This window comes from Pygocentrus nattereri, chromosome 13 (assembly GCF_015220715.1).
Source record: "Pygocentrus nattereri isolate fPygNat1 chromosome 13, fPygNat1.pri, whole genome shotgun sequence".
NCBI lineage: Eukaryota > Metazoa > Chordata > Actinopteri > Characiformes > Serrasalmidae > Pygocentrus > Pygocentrus nattereri.
Genome location: NC_051223.1, coordinates 27,572,616 through 27,590,661, shown reverse-complemented (window position 1 = coordinate 27,590,661; position 18,046 = coordinate 27,572,616). Strand labels below are relative to the sequence as shown.

Genomic DNA, 18,046 nt, shown 5'->3' with positions numbered 1-18,046 from the left:
AGACCTCAGGCTGAGAATTGTGTCCATAAAACATTTACATCAAGAACAGGCTCACTGATTGTTTGCAGGATTTTTACTTGTGGTTAAACATTAATTAGTATGTTCTATTATGCATGGTTTTACAAATGTCTAGTAGAAAAGCTGGTAATTTTATATTGTGCATCGTGTCATATATGGCCTAAAATGGTAAACTGAAGTGCAAACATTATAATGGTAAGAATAATAATGCTTAGCAAACATAATGCAAAAATAATGTTTAGCACGAGAATAATATAATACAAACATCACATGTCAAGAGAATTTTTAATGGAAAACAAAGAGCCAATTAAAGGAAATCAACAAAACCACTGAGCATGCTGGGAAACTCCACCCTCAGAACTCATCAGATGAGAAAAGTCCAGTAATCTATTTGGATAACAAGCTGGCTAGTAAATACCCTATAGGATCGTTTGTTGGTTTTATAACTTTGCTCAGTAGGAGGAAAGGTGAAGCTGAGACAGAGAAAGGGAAAGAAAGGTTTTGGAGGAAGAAGCTTAAAAGTGCTTAAAATGACTAATATGTTCAGCAAGAGAGCATCAGTCAGAAAAAAAACACATTAGCCTCTTGTAGTCACATGACCACCATGACATATAGTTAGCTTTCACTGCTGCAGACTATTTCTCCTTCTATCAAAAGAGTTTTCACTTAAGTTCCCTCAAAGTTCAGAAATGCCATATTACCAAACCAGTCACTGAGATTCATTATCTGACCAAAATGCAGACACCTACATAAATGGGCACACACTATTGAAGGTATGAATGGCTTAGCCTCTTTAGAGGGAATCTGACCCCTTATTCAGAAACTCGATAGGACAGCTATTATGACATTAACATTAGATCTATGTCTGCTCCAGTAGCAGCACACCAGTAAATACAATTACTGAGTTACAGTAGTGCATCCTTCATGTCAAGAATTTTAATGAGACAGGCTATCTCTTTAATGGGCAATTCACAACAAGATTGAACCAAATTACCATAAATCCTGGAATTTACAACACAATTAGGTCAATGCAGAGGCTAATTTACAGCAGGATTATCTAGAATATTCTCAAGTGGGGAATACTGAAGGGTATCATCAACAGTGCAGGCTCTGCAGCCTCCAGAGACATAGGGCTGAAGGGTGGGGCTTCTCCTGGCTCTGCTCCACCTCCTGTCCACAGCGCTGACTCAGCTGGAATGTGACACGGTACAGGAAGCTGCCCATAGAGTCACACCAACAGACACACGTGCATGAGTGTGTGTGTATTCTTGCGAACACATGCACACATTCAAACATACAGTCGCTCGCTCAGTTCTTTTTTTTTTTACATCATCAGAAAATGCAAGCTGCCTTTCAAAATTCAGCAGCCCAATTCCTCAACGGGACAAAACCCAGAGAGCATATGACCCCTGTGCTACATTATATTCACTGACTTTCTGTAAATTTTAAGTTTGGTTTTAAAATTATGGTGCTCACTTATTAAGTGTTGCATGATGATGCCCCTAAAACAGTGGCAAACCATGACTATTAGAGCAAGGCCTTCAATTCAGGCCATTAATGTCAAAACCCAGGAAAAACATGAAAGAAAAACATGTCGCTATGATCACACTAGCTACTGCTAGCATCGCCATGTTCAAGTAGTTCGTTAGTACTAAGCTAATGGGGATTAACTGGAACATTTTTGGACCGTTCTAGATTAAACACAGACATTTGAAGCTTATAAAAGACATTCTATGTTTTTGTTGAAGTTCATGATAGACATTAATATAAAGTTTACCTTGTAGCAGCTTCAATCTGACTATTCAGCACAGAGGGCTGTTATAGTGCTGCTCTTTTCCATTTCAAGCAACACACTGATTAGGCTGCTGTTCATACTCACAGGGCTTCCAGAAGGCCTAAAATGACCTTTTTTCTCACAAAATTGGTCCGACTCATAACATGATTGGCTGATTCTTCTGTCACTTCATAATTATGCTGATGGTTTATCTAACTTGACAGTCCTATCCTATAAGAGAGCTTGCTTAGCCTTATCTACCTAGATACCACCAAGAAAAACAATCCCTTATTGGCAATTTTTTCCACTGACCATTTCAAGAATTAAACCCTTTTGTTTCCATCCAAAACTTAACAATAAAAAACGGGTAGCACTATAAAACCTGCTAAGTTTAAATATACTATAAGCATAATTCTAGTGTGTTTAAATAAACTAAAACCTACACACATGTAATTTTTAGTTCCCAGATATCATTAGTCCTTCTCTGAAGGCCTAGAAGGTCCTAAAGGTTCTCCTATGTCCTAAATACAGTCTTAAACTGCTGACCCATACAATAGTTTAAATTCCTTTCTACTAATGATTCTAGTGTGATCTTCTAGTCAGAGCCTTCCAACTTTTCAATAAACAAAGACAACAATTAAAAAGAGACCAAGCCTTTCCTGTGTATGCTCCCAAACTCTAGAACACTTTTCCTCTGGACATTAGAACTGTTTGGTTCTATGCATGCGTTTTAAGAAGCGTTTAAAGAGTTGATTTTATACTCTTGTGTTTGAGCTTTATTTTTATATTTTATATAAAAAGCTTTATTATTGATATATAAGTTTTATTCTTGATTTTTAAAAATATTTGTTATTAAATGTTTGTATTGTGCTTTAATGTTTTGTTTATAGGTTATGTTTATGCACATGCATTTTGAGACTTCTCTTATTTATTTTTTTCTATGTACTTTTTTTCTCATTGTAAAGAACATTACTTTTGTCTGGAGAAGTGCGATGTAAATAAAATTGACTTATTTACTTACTTAATACTTACTTTACATTGTTGTAAGATTTCATAATGAATGGACTAACAGAAATGCTCAATGTTAATTCATTTTAAAAGCCAAGGATTTTCTCTCCTTCTGAAAGGCCACCAGTTTGAAGATGTAAGGTTTGATTCCAGCAGTGATTACATACAGGTACACCGCAGGCACGTAAAGTAGGACCACTCAGTTTGCGAGGGTGCAGCTACATCAAATGCATCAGATGCCTTACTCTAACGCCAAGTGTGGCACAGCCATCTTGAGCACTCTATCTGTGCTCCATCTGGATGTTCTCCAATGTGATTTCTTCACTATCCAATCTCTCATCTCTCCACTTCGCGCTTAAATCAGATTCCTCTCCACTCCACACACACTCACAGGAAATCCAATCTCGCGCTCACGTGATATTCATGGCAGCGGGCCCATTTACTCTGGAAACAGGCTCCTCATCAAATGGCTCCATTTCGCATGTGACATTTTGACAAGAAAAATGGAGTGCAAATAACCAAGAGTGTGTGTCAGCTGCAGACAACATCAAACTGCATTTGTTACATAACGCTAAACTCCCCATACTCTCTCTCTCTCTCCTGCTCTCTTCTCTTTCTCTCTGCTGGGACTGCATTCTGTCATATGGAGTCTCGCTGACGACTAGTGCCTTCACTTAAAAATGGCTTCTGCACTAGCTTCTGGACGGCGAACCTACGGAATGAAGAGGAATGTGAGGTACGCTTACTGAGCAAAGGTTGTGCAATTACCTGTTAATCAAATTCAATTAGGGAGTGGAAATGCTGGGCTTGGCTTTTTCCAGCATTGCCTCTGCTCTCTTTAGCGCTTCCATGCTAGAGGCGACAGTTTTATCCCTGAGGACACGAAGCAAGAAGAGAGTGCACCATTGTGGTCTCCCTCCCTACAGCGAGACAAGCTGTTCTACCTCTTTTGGGCAATGCTGTATTTGAGGTTTTTTTTTGCACACATCCAGCTGCCGGCGTGATGTGAAGTGAATGTAAGCTCCTCCTGCTCTCATCATGAAATTGAAAAATGAGCAATACGCAAGCTGTTAGTCAATACCCTCTGGTAAGCCAGGGTAAAGAGAGAGGGAAAAAAAAGAGTTAATTATGTGTTAAAAAAATAACCTCACCAATAGTGTCACCATAATTGACCAAATTGTGGCGCATCTCACAAATGCAATATGACAGAATTTGTCTCATTAACATTGCTGCAGGGGAGTCTTGACAATAATTAATTCATTTATTCTTTATTCCCCACACACTTATCTACATATTTCCAAGTGCATAAATTCACTGCCCAGTTTTAGATACATACTACATACCACAGAATAGTATTGCTCTGAATGCCTGGTTTCCTTTCTTGATATCCAAATGTTGATTAAGTTGCTTTGTTCCGTCAGAATATTAATTATGTATAATAATGCTGTTACCTATTACAGTTTTTAGCTTAATGGGCCACAGTGAAGGCAATATAGATTCATAAATAGCCACTGTTAATTATAAATGCAAAAACATGAGCCTCATTACCTCTGGAATTTGAATTTATGCAGACAAAACCGCAGTACTTGAGTGCTTTTTCGAGCATTTCCCTCATCAGGAAATGGGAATCAAAGAACAAGACTTTTCACACAGGATGCATTCTCATTACAGCACAAATGATGATATGCGAATGATGCCAACAACATGTTGCTATTATCACATTATTGTCCATGGCAACAGACGAGTACTCAGAAAGTGAAGTGTTGTTGTGACTATCATAATATATAATTAATCCATAATAATAGAATTCAATTTATAATATGCTTTTATATATATATATATATATATATATATATATATATATATATACACACACACACACACACACACACACACATACATGTATCTGCATATAGCATCATACTAGCATCAGGTTAGGCATACCAAAATCATGGCGCTCTATAGTAGAAAACTTTATCAGATTTCAATTTGCAGGGAAGCTGCTGCAGAGTGAGAGAACGTAGAGCGTAAAGAACGAGAGGGAACATATAGCTTCACCAGGTCACAGAGGTATACTGGAGCTGTACCACGAACCACCTTGTATGGTAAAATAAGGGTTTTAAAATCAATATGAGCATGGACAGGAAGTGTAGCTCAGCTAGTACAGGAGTTATATGAGCACTGGGTGAAGTATGAGCAAGAACTCTTGTACAGTTTTGCGTATACTAAAGCTTCTGAAGAGATTTTGCATTTAAGCCAGTAGAAAGCATTACAGTAGTCCAATATGCATGAAATAAATGCATGTACAAGTTTCTCAGCATCAGAAAAAGAGAGAAACAGCCTTAGCTTGGCAATATTATGAAGATGGTAAAAGGAGGATTTAGAAACATACTTGATGTATCAAAACTATAAAAAATAACTCTTAAATTACACACCTGTGTAGAAAGTAAAAAAAATAAACATCAGCTATGTTAATATTCAAAATTCTAGTTTTAGGAATAACTGACTTTTTACCAAATAAAATAACTTGCATATAGGTTTATGTTTCAGAGAGACAGTCAGTCATTAGAGTTTGTAGTGCTGATGTAAATGTAAGTATCAACAGCTTATAAAATGAAGGCGCAAACCAAGTTTCCTAATAATATGCCCCAGAAGTAACATATAAACATACTGAATTAAAATGGCCCAAGGATTAATCCTTGTGGGACACCATGACAGACTTTACTGGTGTGAGATATTTATCTGCCCAATAGCACAAACTGAGAATGATAAAACCAATTGTGCAGAGATCCAGATATTCCCAACTTTTTTTCCCCTCCAGTCCAGCAGAGGAGTGTGAAAGATCCAACAAAATAAGGATGCCATTCACATCTTTCACCAAGGCAGTTTCAGTGCTGTGCCCAGCTCTAAAACCAAAATGAAATGGTTCAAATAATGTATGCTGAATGAGGTGATGGCTGGGCAGACAAAACACACTTTGGCCAGAAATTAAAGATTAGAAATTAGACAGTAGTTTGCTAGATCACCTGCAGCATATCCTGACCTTTGTTTTTTTAGACAGGTGTGATGATAGCTAGTTTTGGTTCAGAAGGCAGTTCAGAAAGATAAGAATTAAAAGTAGAAGTAATATGAGCAAGCAAACATTTTCTAAAGAATTTTGTAGGAATGGGGTCAAGAATACCAGTAGTGGACCGCATATTCAAGATAATTTCAAAGACATACTGCACTGTTACTGTAGTGACACTATGAAGAGCAGCCAAAGAAGTCAAAAAGAGGCACAGAGCAAATAGAAGCATTAGAATGATTGAATTTAAACATTTATTATACTGTTCAGTAGCAGAGCAGACAATGAATTAAAATGGAGAAATAGTATTCAATAGCCTTTACTAGACCCATTATTAATTAAGTGAGAATAAGAAGATACCCTTGCTGATTTACAAGCCACAGTGTAGTCCATCTGATGCTGATCATGTAATTGAATAATTTCTGAACAATCAGGATTTATTTATGTACATTAACCCTTAAAATTGCAAATAACAATAAAAGCATGTTGTAATGTTAAACAAATTGAAACAATCACATTCTTTTGAAAACTGTCTGAGTCAGCTGAGTCTGAGCTTATATTATTATATTAAAAATTAATGCTAGTGCATATATTTACATTAGATTCAATGCAATGGCCTGAAACATACTGTCTCAGGATGCTGATGACCAATCAAGTGGTCGTAGTCACAGTGTGAAAGGGCAAGGGTGCAGAGACTGGTATCTCTCCTAGCTGGCAAAACCATGGCATAGCAAACGCACATTTTCTGTCAACTTAGTTTTGTTGGAAATTGTTTTATTTTCATTTATTTTGTAGTTTTATCCTATTCATTGTTAAATAGAATGTATACCCTGTTCTCATGGTTTAAACAATAATGGCATTTTATCATACGTCCTAGGGACAGGCATAGAGCACTCAGTGGTCATTAAAAGCTATGGGTCCAACCTGGTTTTTCAGACTAGGGTTGGTCACAGACTAGGGTTTCTGCATACCCTGGTCTCCTGGCTCTCTGTCTGTGGCAAGATCAAAGATTTACATCACTATTCAAGTTTCACCAAACTAAATTTAGAGACAGTTAGGTTAGTTACTTTTGTAATTGCCATGCACTATATATTACTACTAATTGCTACTATAAAATTTACTCTCTAGAACCCACAGTGGCCTCTGTCAGCCAGTCTGCATTTCACTATAACAGTTGCAGATGGCTGTTATTTAATGAGGTGAATTCTGACAGAAAACATAATTACAGCAACCTTCAACATAAATTACATTTTAGACCATTAGATGTTTAGTTTTGTAATCAAAATCTGTTTATCAGATATGGAGACTCTATGGAGCCTAGACAACAGCAACATAAGTTCAAGATGCAAATCTTTTTATAATTTGTTTAGTCATGTTCATAGTTATTTTAGCTGCTTTGCGAAACACAATGCAAGTTCATGCCCCAATGCAAATAAGAAAACTTTGGTAGGGGAAATCGTGTTATTCCTGCATTTAATACTAATTTGTATCGATTTGTAGGGACAGTTCATGGCCTTTATGAATCAGTTGAACTGGTTAGCCTGATATCTTTGTGTGTCCTCAGCTACACTGACCAAACAATTGAGTGAGGCTGCTCTTAGCTTTCTCACACTGTGTCCAGCAGCAAACTGCAGAGGAACTGTTATTTTATGACAGTGTCATTATCATACAACAAAAAGTTATAACAGTTATGGAATGACCACAATATACAAAGACCGACGAGACGTTCTTTTCTGCATTCAGTGGTCCATGGTTGCTTGACAACAAATATATAGTCTAAAGGAACTACATTTCTTGGGGTAATACCTATGTGGATTATTATCAATAATAATGTAAATTATTTACTGAAACATTTTGTATTTTTATCCAATTTTATGTTGTCGACTGTTTTATAAAAGCAGAAAGCCACTTAAAGCTACGTGTTACTCCGATTTTAGCACAGGGAAGGGGGGTTAAGGCACTCCACATTGTGCCTAAGAACACCCTTCTATGTGTATCCCTGTAACACATGGCCTCTCATGGCTTATTAATGAACCTTAAAACAGTAATCAGCAAGCCTCAAAGTCTGAAATTCATCAGGAATCCACAATAAGTCTCTAGAATTCTGTTGGGGTCTAAAAAGTTTAATAATTACATTTGCATAGTACAACAAGATAGAAGTAATAACTCAACATCTAAAGGTTAAATTACCCCAATGCTCTATGCTTTGCACCTTTCAATGGTGGACACGCTTTAGTAAGACAAGTGCTTTACTTCTTGTCACATCCTATATATCAGAGTTAAAGTGGTTGATGCTAGCAGTGTCTGTTGTTTCAGTGCCCAGTCCCTTATGGGCTTCTATAGTGATGTGTAGCATGTGTTTTACTGTCAGTGTACCCTCCTAGAGCGGTGGAGTTTGGAGGGGGCTGAGATAAACAGGTTGATGGGCTGTGGGCTAGCCCATAGCATGGACCCAAGATAAATCTGGAAGGAGACCGCATGCCCCCAGCTATACCAAAGGACAAAAATCACTTACTAGCCTATTCACTAGCAGCTCTACTCCTCCTCTTTCATCTCTGCTTGAGAAAGAGAAGTAGCAGCACCATTCTCTGACTGCTTTTTGCCTGCTATTGTCTTTGTAACTCATTTACGGCATTTGGCTGATGCTCTTATCCAGAGCAACTTACAACTTGATCATTTTTTTTACACAGGTAGGCCAAGGCTGTGTTAGGAGTCTTGCCCAAGGACTCTTATTGGTATAGTGTAGGGTGTTTGCCCAGGTGGGGATTGAACCCCAGTCTACAGCGTAGAAGGCAGAGGCGTTAACCACTACACAACCATTCCTAACTCATGGTGGAGTCGGCCACAGCAGCTTGTTGTAGGTGTACACATTTACTGCCCCGTCTCAAAGGAGCAAATGGGTGAATGGATGAATAAGTGGATGAAGAGAGAAATAAATAAAGACAAAGTGGCTCACTTGAGTAAATCTCCATCTAGGAGAGAGTACAGAGAGAGACGTGGACACCCTTAAAGAAACAGGATTTCTCTCCCTCTCTCTCCTGAGTAAAGAGGATTTCTCCAGTTGTCAGTCACTTCATCACTAGCAGGTATGGATTTATAAAAGACATGTTCTGACCTACACGAAGACATGAGGGATCTTGTAAAAAGACCATCCCCCAGATCTGACTCTTTGATACGATTGCCTTTGTCAGGCCTTTTTAACACTACTGTGCTCAGTCCCATTTTGAGATGGAAGCCTTTTGTTATGGTACCCGGGCCACAGCTACTAGACTTTATACTGACGTATAGTACTATGCAAAAGTCAGAGACCATCATTTCATTAATTGAATTTCCAGTCAAAGTAGCCATTAAGTATGAGATATTTTTCACTTTTGACTTGTTTTCAGCTTTTCATGGAAATCTGCTGGGAGATTTTTCCACTTGTCCAAAGTTACAAGTTGGTTGGATTTTCTACTTCTCATGATCTACGTTGTTACAAATTTAGACTCAACAGTCCATCAAAAAGGTGTCCAGTTTTGGTGTTAAGTGCACTTTTTTCTCTCCTTTTTGTCAATTTCCTTTTTTTCAGTAATGCTACACATCCTTTCAGACTTGAGTTGTTCTTTCCAAGTAGAAAAAATGGACAGAAACTCCTGTATTTTTTTTAATCTGAAGTAAGATTTAATTGATTTTCCTCTCTCAAAGATAAAAAAGCTTCTAGCACTGTTTATCTAATGGTCACAGTTTCGGTGGTCTGGCAGGTCTTGCATCATTGTTCTTGTTCTTGTTCTCCTTTGAATCTCCTTATTGAAATAGCTCTTTTAAACGTAAATGAGAAAGGAATTCGCAAGGCAGCTGAGGTGAGTTCAGGTAGTTGCCAATGTGGTCAGTGACACTTTTGAGAACACTTTTGTTGGGAGGACACATCTGTAACTTATTAGTTTTAATACTGGAAGTAACTGAAGAGTTAAAGTGGCAGTGGGGTGCACAAAACTGAAGAGTGGACAAAGTACTGACAGATCTGACATTTTACTTACAGGCTTTGTGTAATTTTCAGTTAAATATGTTTTCTGCTTTTATTTTCCCAAAGTTGAAGAATGACTAACTTCTTGACTATAAACTGAAAAAACAAAGAGTAGTTTCTGATGTTTGCACAGTTCTGTATTCACTCTGGCAAATATAGGCAGGACGTGAAAGGGCATAAAATATGACGTGTAGAAGAACAGGAATAAGTTAGTCGTGGTTATATGCATCTGTGTTCGCACTTTTCTCTCACCTCCATAACACACCCACCCTTCTCCACCATTTATCACCATCACTCTGCATCTCTGCAGTTTTCACACCTCCATCCCCAACACCTTCAGCCTAAAAATGTAGGAAAAATATTGTCCTCCATTTTAATCGGTCACGAGCCGTGTAGATCCCTGAACAATTTGCACTCAGCGTGTGTGTGTGTGTGTGTGCCTGTGTGTGTGTGTGTGTCCGTGAGTGTGTGCGCTAATTATGTGCAGATAGTCACCTCGCCTCCACAGATTTAAATATAAGCCTACACTGATGGAGGCTTTATGAACATTGTGATATGGGGTGCGTAGTACATATTTACATGTACAGACATTCAAAGGTCCAGTGTGTCCAGTGAGCTATAGGAAGGCCGTAACGGTTCACAGGGTATGCCGCAACAGCTCTGCCAGCTTATTTGTGGCTGGAGATGAGAGTACAGTGGTTAATGAGAGTTGCTCTGGACTTGCAGCAGAGTCCCAATCTAACGACAGCAAGAAAAACAACAGGAGTGACAACAACAGCAGATAATAACACTGCAATTATCCAAGCTAAATATATACCAGAGGCTATGGACCACTGACAGCAACAACAACGCTATTAAACGGAGCGCGGACTGCTGAGCTGGTTATGCTGACACTAAGCTTATACAACTGCTAACGAGGCCCTCATGTATTTAAAGTAAGACTTAATACATGCTATGCAGCTCTAAATAAGAAAGAAATGAGTATATAGGCATACTTCCAAGTGGCTGCAAGGACATTTTTAGTAGGTTGTACAGATGGGAAGTTCAATATATTTTTCCAGTGTATCAATCTTCATGACACAGATTACCCCCTGTATTGTTATATCTTAGCGCAGCCACTTGAAGTCATGCACTACAAACAAGTGACATCTTGACACAAGAAATAATCTTAAATTTAGGCAAGATACCCATGTTTCTCAATATGTGAGTGTTATAAGAATAATTTAAGATTATTCCAGCTATTTCTAGATATAATTACTTATATATAGTGATTTTGCAGTATCAAGGGAAATTATCTGCACTGACAGATTATTTTCAAGCATCATTTCTTGAAATAAGCAAAATTATTTGAAACTACAGTAATTTCTTTGTCAAAATTGGTTATAAGAAAAAAAACAGTCTAGAAAAAAGATGAACAGTCTTACAATTATTGGTGCATGATATATATGTCAGTATACTGTGGTATTGTTTTCAGTTTAAGTAATATATTTTAATGATACTGATAGATCATGATACAATGGCCATAATGACACCATAGTGATGACCTTAATGCCAAGTAGTTAGCTTTTAAATTCTTCTTAATGCACTTTATAAAAGGCATCTGTAACGGGGTGCGGTGAGGTGGATGCATACGCTGAGATAAGTGACTTTTATTGAGGGCAAATCCAGGATCACGGTCATGACAGTCCAGGTTCAGGTAGCCAATACGAAGAGCAGGAGGGACAGACATGACAAAGAAAACAGAAATCCAAATACTTAACAAAACACTTCGAACAGATCAAGCAAAACATCCAACACAACAAACAATCAGCAAGATTAAACAAAGACCAACGAAAACTAGGGGCAAACACAGGGCTTAAATAATCACAGGGATGATGAGGGTCAGGTGGGAAACAGGTGAAACAAATCAGGGGTGGAGTCAAGAAAACAAGGGGGCAGGACTGAACCAAAACAAATGCACATGGAAGATCAAAAGTAAACAAAAAGCACATGGAGGAGTGGGAGGAGCCAATCGTGACAGTATCCATGACCTTACACTTGACTGTCATGTATCTTTGCTGGGTGTTTCAGATTTTTTCAAAAGACCAGTTTAAAATCCATAAAATAGCCTAGACATCTTGCTTGTGTTAACATTTACTTTCTAAGGTCTCCTTTGGTTTTAAAAGAGACCAATTAAATTTTTTTTGTGGTGAGGGAAGTTGTACTATTTTGACATTACTCATACTCATGAAGCATTGGTTCATTATCTTTATTAATGCAAAATAAATTTTGGAAAATACCACAGTATTCTTAGAGCAAACTTATAATGAGATGTTCTAGAAACATTGGCTACATTTAAGGTGCTTTGACTCACAAAGAAATCATTATTTGCATTGTGGCCTCACACATGACTGGGTATTATTTGATATTGATTCCTCATTTAATTGATTATTCCTCACTCCATAAATCAGTCTTCGAACAAGAGAGAAACATTGAAAAATGCAAAAAGAACAGAATGAAGTCTGGCTCATTAATTCTGAGAACATGACTAGCACATTATGAACAATTCTAATTAATACCACAGTGCATGGCAGGTATTGCTTTTGCAGAATGAATATCATTTGGACTTACGTCATCATTCATATAGGACATTAACAAAAGGCAAACATGAGACCAAAAAAAGGCTTCCACATCTTATATGTGGGCAAATCGATTAGAAACATTTAAAGAGCTGTTACGCACACATATCAATCACTGTGTTATCCGCTCCAGGTACTTTTAATACACTGCAGCAGTCTGCTCAACATTCCACTCCTTTTAAAAGGGAAACATAAAGGAAAAAGCCTATAAAGCTGACAGGAACTGACATACGTTCAGGGGAGAGAGCATGTCAGACATACTAAATGGAAAAACTACAAAGGAAGCTAAAAAGCTGCTTCCTGTCTGGACTGTGGGCATGCATACAGATGCAGATGTAATTAAAAGACACCAATGTTGATTGGAAACCTATAATGGTCAATTGTAGCATCTTTGAAATCTTGGACACATCCGCTACTAAGGCCTACACATTACTGTGAGCGTGTCAGGGACTCATTTTAAAAGCCGTTTTAAAGCCATTCTGCTCGTGGTTATGGATCTTTTGCTTTGAGCTGAGAAGAAGGGCTCATTAAATGCATTCATGTCTATGACTGTGAGCTGGGAATATTAGTTAAGGGCTCTAAATACACAAATTTTGCATTTTGCAAAAGACTAGACATTAGTATTGGCTGAAGGCTCCTAACACACATCTCTTATATAGTAGAACTACAAAATTAAGCTGTTTTCTGTCTGGATTCTGGACATGCAAATGCATGTTTGTAGTTAAAAGACACTAGTGATGATTGGAAACCTAGAATTATTATTTCTATCTCCTGTAGCATCTTTGATGTCCCTCCCCTCTAGCTCTAGATAGAATTCACCATTTCAGGTTTCCAATATCACCACTGGTGTCTTTTAACTACATGTGCATCTGTTTGCATGCAAATAATTCAGACACAAAGCAGCTTTACTTCATAGTTCTACTATGCAAGAGATGTGTGAGCATTTCACTATGCAAGGTTTTTAGCCAGTAGTCTGAGGTCACAGAGGTGAATAAGCATACATTTAAATACAACCTACTTTTCAACAGAAAGCCATGGACCTAGAACCACAAGCAGAATGGCTTTCAAATGGCTTATGACTCCCAGCTTAGTGACAGTTATTTGTAGGCCTCAAGAGTGAACATATCAAAGATGCTACAAGAGCTAAAATTAATTACTAAAAGTCTCCAATCAGCATCTGTGTTTTCAATCAGCATCTGCCTTTTACTGCAACTAATTTTAAAGCCATTCCACTTGTGGTGCTGGATCTATGGCTTTTAGGTGAAGAGAAGGCTTTTATTTACCCCTGTGACCTGAGACTATTAACCAAGGGCTCTAAACACAAACTTTTCCACCGGAAAAAACAATAACATCAGCATCTATAAAAGATTGATATTGCTTGCTTTTCCCTTGTGAGATCCGTCACTCGTTGCATTTTAGAAATTAAGTTGCTAAATTAAAAAGGGTCTCAAAAGTCACTAAGTCTAGTAGCCAATGTGGCAAGGATACATTTACCACAAATCTTTGTCTCTCTAGTTCTGGGAAGACAGAGACGGCTGTCCCTGGAAAACAGGGATGTCACCCTAAAAAACACTCCCATATCAATGTGAAACTGCCCTATTTAGCCTGCCTATAAGAGTTTTTAACACTACATTGTCTTCATAGACTGCCTTTCTGGATAAAGTGTCTGCCTTGCTGTAAACGAATTCATGTTCAGTTTGCCGTTTTTTTTCCTTTGAGCCTCTTCCCTCGAAAAAGTCTGTGCACAGGCTTGATTAGCACATCTCTTGCACAGTACAGCTATTAAGTTAAGGTGTTTTTTGGCAGGATTCCGCACATGCATATGTACTTAAAAGAAACCTATATTGACTAATTCCATCTCTCATAGCATCTTTGACTTCCACTATAAAAGCCTACAAATAACTGTGAGTGAGAGAATGAGAGAGTGAATGAGAGAGATAAACTCAGAGAAAGTGAAAGGGAGAGAGAGAGAGAGAGAGAGAGAGAGAGAGAGAGAGAGAAGGGAGATATAGGAGGCAAAACAGAGAACAAGAGAAGAGTCAGAGAGATAAACTGAGAGGAAGTGAGAAAGAGAGAGATAGCACAAAGGAGAGAGAGGTAGAAAAAGATGGACTGAGACAAACTGAGTGAAAAGAGAGAGAAAGAGAGAGAGATGAGTGAGAGAGAGATAAACTGAAAGGAAGGATGAGAGATTGAAAAAGAGAGAGAAAGGTGAGAGTGATAAACAGGAAGAAACAGTAAGAGATATTGAGAACAGTAGAGAGGGAGTGAGAGAGAAGCGAGACAGAGAAACCGAAAGGAAGAGGAAGGGTGAGAGAGAGTGACAAACACAGAGAGATAAACTGAGAGAAGGTGAGAGAGAGAAAATGGAGAAAGAGGAGGCAGAACACAGAAGAGTGAGAGAGATACACAGTATAAACAGAAATAACTGTGAGTGATTCTGGGACTCAGCAGCTGTTTTAAAGCCATTCTTCTTGTGATTATGATTCCATAGCTTTGAGCTGAGAAGGAACATCTCTTTAAGCATAGTCTTTTCTACTCCTAAAGTCTCTAAACACACTCATGCACAGCAAAAGGCACTAAACATTAGCATGAACTAAAGGCTAATTTGTTACATAGTGTTTTCTGTATGGATTCTGGGCATGCATACAAATGCAAATCTAGTTACAAAACACAGATGCTGATTGGAGACTTTTAGTAATTAATTTTAGCTCTTGTAGCATCTTTGATATGTTCACTCTTGAGGCCTACAAATAACTGTCACTAAGCTGGGAGTCATGAGCCATTTTAAAGCCATTCTGCTTGTGGTTCTAGGTCCATGGCTTTCTGTTGAAAAGTAGGTTGTATTTAAATGTATGCTTATTCACCTCTGTGACCTCAGACTACTGGCTAAAAAACATTGCATAGTGAAATGCTCACACATCTCTTGCATAGTAGAACTATGAAGTAAAGCTGCTTTGTGTCTGAATTATTTGCATGCAAACAGATGCACATGTAGTTAAAAGACACCAGTGGTGATATTGGAAACCTGAAATGGTGAATTCTATCTAGCATCACTGAAATCTACACCATTTGAGACTACAAATAACTGCAAGGGAGTGTTTGGACTCAGGCCATTTTAAAGCCATTCTGCTTGTGGTTATGGATTCATGGTTTTGAGTTTAAGGGAAGGCTCCGTTAAGTCCACCCCTGTGACCTGGGAATCTTAGCTCTAAAGGCACACATCTCATATGTCTCCCAGTGCTGCACAGTGCAGCCATGAAGTAGTGTGACACACACACAACCACAGCTGACTTAGAACCTTTCCATCCACCTCCACACTCCCTCATTACAGCCTTTTTCATGCAAATATGAAGAGACAAACCAGCGTGTCGGCACACACAGACACATACAACCTGCTGAACCGCAGGCATCTCCGCCTCTCTCTCCTCTCCAACTTTTGAACCCACTTGAAGGTGTGCAGGCTCGCTGTTATAGCATCTATGTTTCTCCATACGGACACAGAAAACAGAATCCCGCAGAAATGTTTAGGAGCTGCATAAAAATCTCCAGGACTCATCTTACAATCTGAGAGAAGATTTAGTTCAGCCTGGCACTGGCGCACAGCCAAGGAGAAGGGAGTGAGGGAAAATAAAGTCTATTTTTTTGCTAACGCTATTTATTTCAAATCATTGTGTTACTTCTTTTTGAAAGCCTTGCCTCTTTGCTTTTTTTGGAAAGTCCTCCCTCATGCTGTCAGAGCGAGCTACTTCTCCAGAGCATCAAACCAGCAGTCTCCTCTCACACCACTCACACCCCTCACACGCAGACCCTGCCATATGTTCCCCTGCGTTCTGCCAACACCTCCCCTCCCTGCACACGCTGACTAGAACTCACTAGAACTCACAACATCTCCAGAGAAAGAGAGAGAGAGAAACTGAAAGGAAGGGAGTGAGAGATTGAGATTGAACAGGGACAAAGAGAGAGGAGAAAGTGATAAACAGGAAGAAAGAATGAGAGATATTGAGAACAGAAGAGAGAAAGAAACTGAAACTGAATAAAAAGGGGAGAGAAAGGTAGAAAGAGATTGACTGAGACAAACAGTGAAAAAGAGAGAGAAAGAGAGAGAGAGAGGAGTGAGAGAGAGATAAACTGAAAGGAAGGATGAGATATTGAAAAGGAGAGAAAGAGAAAGGTGAGAGTGATAAACAGGAAGAAACAGTAAGAGATATATTGAGAACAGTAGAGAGGGAGAGAGTGAGAGAGAAACGAGACAGAGAAACTGAAAGGAAGAGGAAGGGTGAGAGAGTGACGAGCACAGAGAGATAAACTGAGAGGAGGTGAGAGAGAGAAAATGGAGAAAGAGGAGGCAGAACAGAGAAGAGGGAGAGAGATACACAGTATAAACAGAAAGGAAGTGAGACAAGAGGAAGACAGAGAGAGCACAAGGGAGAGTCAGAGAGAGGTGGAAAGAGAGAGACAAACTGAGTGTAAGAGAGAGACAGAGTTTGGCATGGAGGACAAAGTCAGGAGAGCAGAGGTACAGCACAGGCGAGGAGCGAGGGATAGATGGGAAGAGACTGCGACAGGCCGAGCGAGAGTGGAGCTTTGTAAACTCAGCACGAGCGCCGTGCTGGCTGAGTGTAATTTGATGTAATGGTCAGGCTGTGAATGTGGATACATGCCTCAGTATTGATACTGAATAACAAGAGAAGAACGCTTAGCTTTGCTGTCATAGCAATAACACACTGCTGAAGCATTCGAGCATGTGTGCAATAAGCCACAAGTCAGTGCCTGTCTGGTCATCTCTAAACTGAGCTTTTAAACACATCACACACACACACACACACACACACACAAGAATCAGCCCAGTTAAAAATCAGCTCTGCATGTATTTGGACAATCATTTTTCTGTTGTTGGACAATAAACTCTGCCTTGCACTGTCCAGTGGATGGATTACAAAAGAAAGTCTATGACTATGGAGTTAACCCTTTGGGCTTATTAATCAGATATTAACCCCAAGAATTATTATTCAGTAACTACAATAAATTATTCAGTAACCACTTTAACAGAAATATGTAAGGCATGCAGTTCCGAGAGTGATGAGCAGAATTCTGGACCTGTGGACAGATCTTTAGCGTTTAAAAGGTACAGATTGTTAATTAAGGTTTATTTATATATTAACAATGTATAACCATCTATCCAGTATGTTACAGACTGGATGGACTTTAAACCGGTGGTTACCAAACCTAACCCTGGAAGCCAAACCTTTTGTGTTTTCATTAATATAAGAACTACTGCTCTATTCAGTAAGCATTAATAGAACAATTAGGGAAATTGGTGAGTTAAACACCTTAAATTTCAGGCTTACTGTTCAGTTATCAACCCTTAAACATTTTTTGAAAGCACTTCAAATGATTTAATAACTACTATGTACATTGCGTAGTTATGATGTACGGAACTATCATGTAGGAGTATATGAGCCTTTGCAGTTTATTGGGGTTAACCCTTTAAGGTCATCATTAAAAAGTGTCTTTTTCTGCTGTTTTATCTACTCTTTACCAACAATAACACTATTTCT

General features: G+C 38.6%; 1 protein-coding gene across 21 annotated transcripts in view; it reads right to left on the bottom strand.

The window, feature by feature from the left end:
* The window catches only part of nrxn1a (neurexin 1a), a 186,041-nt gene that overhangs the window by 107,413 nt on the left and 60,582 nt on the right, over nt 1-18,046 (bottom strand). The window lies entirely within an intron of this gene.